Raw genomic sequence first — 5,604 nt, forward strand, 5'->3', positions numbered from 1 at the left:
TGCTGGCCACCCTGGGCTGGGACTGGAGGTCCAGGAAGTGGGGAGAGCTGATCCAGTTTTCTTCCCCGTTATCTCTTTCTGCTGTTGTTGGGACTTGGATCCCCAGAGGAAAGCATCTTCCTAGGCACAGCTTGCATCCTTAAAGAAGGGAACTTAAGCAGAGTGGTGTGGAGCCTTCAGCCTTGACTAGCTGTTGGTGAAACTGAGCTTCCCAGGTGAGATCTGTTTGCTCAGGAGTCTCCCTGTACCTCTGCACCTGGTAACCTCTCCCCCAAAGCTAGACTGTCCCATGTGGGCAATCACCATCAATTCTCTTATTCTGGGCTGAGACTGGGGATTGCTGCACCATCCCCCATCCCTCAAAGCCTTAGACAGTGGCCCACTACCTGGGTTCAAACGCCATCCCATAGCAGGCAACTCAGATCCATGCCAACATTCTCTAGGCATCATCTTCTTCCACCACGATACAATATCATTCATTAAAACAAACAGTAGTGGTCACTATTTGCAGTGTGCTTGGGTGCCCCCACCTCCTAAGTGAAGATTCATGGGAAAGGGGGCCTGTAGAAAGTTGGAGAGGGAGAAGCATATCATGGCAAAACCAATCCTATGCCCACATTCTGGCTATAGGAAATTGAGTCACATCATTGTGGAGCATAGTTGGGATTTCTACTGAGTTTTGAGGGATCCTCTGGTGTGAATGGAGATGAATGTGATAGCTGTTCTGCTTCACACCAATGTCCAAACACACTCTTCCTCTTCAACCTCTTTTCTGCTCCTCATGGCCCTGGATGGCAGACAGGAGTGGTTGCTCTCTAAGGCCTGACAGGATGGCACAAGATCTCAGTCACTTTCTCTGGGACTTTGGCCAGGACTTTGTGTGCCTCTTGGCTTTGATGCGCCTGTTTTTATGCCTTTTCTGTTTTCATTCACTGTCTGCTGGAGGATGTGCTTCTGGTTAAGAATGGGGTTGCTATGGTGACCAGTCTCAGGTTGCCATGGTACCCAGAGGTAAACAGTTGGAAGCTGCACTGCCTCTTCTTTAGTTCTGGAAGACGGTTCCGGCTGCTGGCTTCCTGCAGGAGTTGAGGGACAACACCAGCCAGGTCCCAGCACTTTGTTCTGACTTACCCCCAGCACTCTGCCCACCTGAAACCCTCACTAACCCCCCACAAGGCATCAAGGTTGAGATGGGTCAATCTTTTTTCTCTACACCACCCCTCTCATTACACATCCTGGAACTGGGGACAGAGGAGAATGGTTTTTCCCTCCGGCCTCACTTACTTCGTTGTACACTAATGACTCCTGAGCACAAAGCCAAGTTCAGTGGGAGGAACAGAATTAAATTAATTAAGCAGGCACAGTCTCTGCCCTGGGGGACTTCTCTGTGTAGTGTGAGAGATGAGGCTTAGAGCACCTGTGAGTGGCCTGTTTTCTGGACTGAAGTGGACATAATGGCAGCCCTGGGGATAAATAGATGTTGAGGGTTCTTCCTTGCAGAGGGCCTCCCAGGAAAGGTCACCTTGAAACCAACTGCAAGTTTCAGTTGAGGAAAAGCAAAAGGACTTTCTTAGATGAAAGTGTCAGTAGAAGCAAAGGTATGCAACTGATCAGGGGATGGGAGACCTGGACACACAAAACTGCAGCCTTGCGGTGGCTGAGCCCGGTGGCTCACACAGCATTGATGCTCTGAGGTAGTGGGACCCTGCATCCTGAGAAGAGAAGTATGATTAGAGCCATCTTTCAGAAAGAATCTGTGGTTGCTCTTAGAGATTCATTCACTCACTCATTCCTGTATCCCACACTCATTGAGCATCTCCCTATCCTAAGTGCCAGGCTCTAGATCAGTGGTTCTCAGCCTGTGGATCGTGACCCCAATGGCAAACCTCTACCTCCAAAAAATATTCAAATTATGATTCTTAACAGTAGCAAAATTATAGTTATGAAGTAGCAGTGAAAATAATTTTATGGTTGGGGGGTCAGCATACCATGAGGAACTATATTAAAGGGTCACAGCATTAGGAAGGTTGGGAACCACTGCTGTAGATGGATTTCCGGAGTGAAATACTAAGAGTAAAGGGCATTCCAACAATCCTAGAGAGAGGACAAGGGCCTACCTAAAGGTGCAGCTCAGACAGAAGTAGCTAGGAAGCTGCCTCCATTTGGTTCCCAACTATATACCCACTGCCTGGGTGAGCCCCTAGAAAGTAGCTGGCCCTCAGGCCATTTCTGAATTAGTGAACAGTGGAGAAGACCAAAGGTATCTTTTGTTAGTTTGTGGTGGCTGAATGGACTTGGGAATGCTGTGTCTGAGGCAGTAAGGAACAGGAGTGAAGCCTCATAGTCACAGGTGAATGGCTAACAGGCTCTTAAGATCATTCAAGTATCAACCAAAACACAGCTTGAGAGCACGCCTCAGAGTGCTTCAGAAAGACACTGAGACATTGGAGACAGTGCTGCCCCAGGAACTCTTTGTAGGCATGCTGCACCCTTCACAGTGCCCACACCCTGGGTGGCAGTGAACTCCCAGGTCCACCTCTGCCATCTTCAGGGCTTACATCTTTCACCTTGAACTGCAATCCTACAGTAGAGGGGTTAATTAGCAACAAATACCTCCTGTAGTTGCATGGCGAAGTCATCCTTGGAGTTAAACCCCTGCACTGTAGGACTGTAGTTCAAGGGGAAAGATGTATGCTTTTTCTCACTCATGCCCTAGCTCTGCCACTGGGTGAATTAGAACAAGTTCTTTAACCATTCTGCGTCTCAACTTCTGCAAATCTTAAGTAATACTCTCATCTGATTGTTGGGGGAAGGGAGCTCTCCTTTTGTTCTAACATGTGAGTCCTGGAATCAAACTCAGCATGTCAGACTTGGCAGCAGTCACCTTGACACCACCACCACCCCCAGAGCCATCTCACTGTCATGACATGAATGCTTTGTAGCAGTTCTTGAACTCAATTAGATAGAACTGTGAGTAACCATGGCCAAGTATTGCTTTCACAATCATGCCCCAAAGGTTAATGAGCAAGTACTTCCTGTAGCTGCATGGTGATGTCATCCTTGGAGGTGAAGCTATGGTTCCTGGCCTGGTCTTCCTAATGCAGGGTATGGGGCAGGAAAGACAGTAGTTCTCAAGAGAGCAGCAATGGGTTGGCTGCAGGAATTTAGGGTCCCTGACTCCATTAAGAGCTGGGAACCACTTTCCTCCCCTTGTAATGCCAATCCAAACATCCGGCTCTTACTACAAGCCTTGTGAGGACACTTGGACCTGATGAACCAGGGCCCTCGTAGCTCCGGTCTTCCCTGGAGAAGATCAAGGCACTTCCTAAGCCTAAGACAGGCCTCTGCCTCCCCAACTAACAACTGTAATTGGTAATCTTGTTCCCGTTTCAGAACATTTGATTTCACCTCCAGTCTCTTCCTGTCCCTGGAAGCGGCTCATTTTTCTTTTCAGGCAGGAATTGAAAATTTGCAGCTGGCATCTGGGAGCTTCTTGCTTATATTATGAAAATGCATAGAGTTGAGAAGAGGGAGGATCCCACCCACCACCATTTCCTCAGGAAACAACTGAACCCTCCTAAACCAAGCACCTCACCTCCATCTTCTTGCCAGGGCACCTTGGCTTCCTGTGTCTGCACTCTACACCCCTCCCTATACTACCACCTCCCATCTCAGCCTTGAACATACCCCAGTGCACCCTGATACACCTTATCTGAGATGTTCTCCGAGACCCTGTGAGCAGATAGAGAATGCTTCGATATTACTGGTCCCAGAAGTCGCCCTTGGATCTTGACAATCAGGGATTAAACCATTATGCTAATACTGGCTAAGGAGGTAGTCCTGGCTGTGTGAATTCTTTACCTCAGCTCACCGCTCTGTAAACAGCACTGATTCTACCTCCTAGACTGTGAGTTCGTGGATTGTTCCCGTGACAGAGATCAGAGAGAAGGGTGTCTCAGTGTTGTCCCAGTCACAGGATGGTACCCAGGGCATGGTATTCACAGCTCATTGTACTGTCTTAGTTTCTTCTTCTCTGGTTCTTGTGGTCAAATACTCTGACCAAAGTAACTTAAGAGAAAGGTTTGTTGTGGCTCATGGTTCAAGGGTACATTCCACAGGGTGGAGAAGTCGGGGCAGCGGGAGATTGAAACAGCAGGTCACATCACATCCACAGTCAGAAAGCAGAGAGCAGTGAATGACGCTGCCCAGCTCGCCTTCTCCACTCACCCTTCATCCCAGAGGCCAGCTAGGGAATGGTGCCGCCCACAGTGGCCATGTCTTCCCCTCAATTAACACAAGATGTCTCCCAGAGGATTCTAGATCCTGTCAGCTTGACAATTGTCATACAAATCCCCACAGTCCCAATTTATTCTTCTTTTAGAATAGTCCCTTATTTAAATGTTTGATTCCCAAGTTTAGAATAAAATGGGAAATGAGGCTCTCATACTTGTCATTTTGTCCTACCGTTATAGAATCGTCTAATCCACATAAAACCGGAAAGTCCTCCCTGCTACTGAAATGCATGGTAACTTATGGCTCAGAATAGCAATGGTGACAGTCTCTCATTTCTGTCCCTCACCCACCATTCCTTCTCGGTCACAGGCCTCCCTTCCCTTCTCAGGTGCATGCTTGCTCTTTTCTTGTCTAGGCTCTTAATCCTCAGGTCCAGAGCGAACTCTTAACAAATATGATGGTTAGGATTGGTAGCCAGCTTAACTGGATCTAAAATCACCTAGGGAACAAACTTCTAAGCATGTCCGGGAGGAAGCTTCTGGGTTAGGTTACTTGAGGTGTAAAAAGAGAGGATATGTGTAGATTTTACAATAATTCTACAATTTTATGTAATGGACTTGGGCATCTGGAGATGAGGTTATTGTCTGGGGTGGGGATCCTGGAGTATCTCCTGTGGACAGCTATGTATCTGTTTGTGTGTCTTAGAGTGTCATCTATGTTCCAGGCTAGGGATATAGCCCAGTTGGCTGAATTCTTGCCTATCTAGCATACATGAAGCCCTGGGTTTGGTTCCCAGCACCACACAAACTCAGGCATGTTGGCACAGCCCCTGACAGGTAGAGGCAGGAATTCAAGGGCATCATTTACTGCAATAGGGAGTTTGAGACCAGCCTGGGTCTATAAGATCCTATCTCAAACCAGCCCAGCAAGGAGTTCCACCCTAACTGTAAAAACCATTGCATGGGCTGGATCCCAGACCAAAGGAGAATGCTAGCAGAGCACCAGTATTCATCTCTCTCCTGGTAGTTGATGCAGTGTCCACAGCGGCCTCGTGATGGGCCACACCCCCAAACCGAGGGCCCAGGTAAATCCTCCCTCCTTCGGCTGCTTTTCTCAGATGCTTTGCACAGCAGTGAGGACCGTCACTAACACAAGAAGTGATGTCAGAAATTTCCAAATACTAGTCCCTATCATTGCAAACCTTCATCCTTCTAAGATGCCAAGAAGGGAAGGACCATCTCAAATCCCAGGAGCCTGATGTTACTGCTGGCTCCTGTGCGGTGACCCTTTCTCCTCCACACCCCAACCTGACCTAGAAGCTCCCTTTAAGAACATGTATTAGCTGATGTTGGTGTCCCACCCCTGGGGACC

Source organism: Onychomys torridus, chromosome 18, assembly GCF_903995425.1.
Source record: "Onychomys torridus chromosome 18, mOncTor1.1, whole genome shotgun sequence".
Classification (NCBI taxonomy): domain Eukaryota; kingdom Metazoa; phylum Chordata; class Mammalia; order Rodentia; family Cricetidae; genus Onychomys; species Onychomys torridus.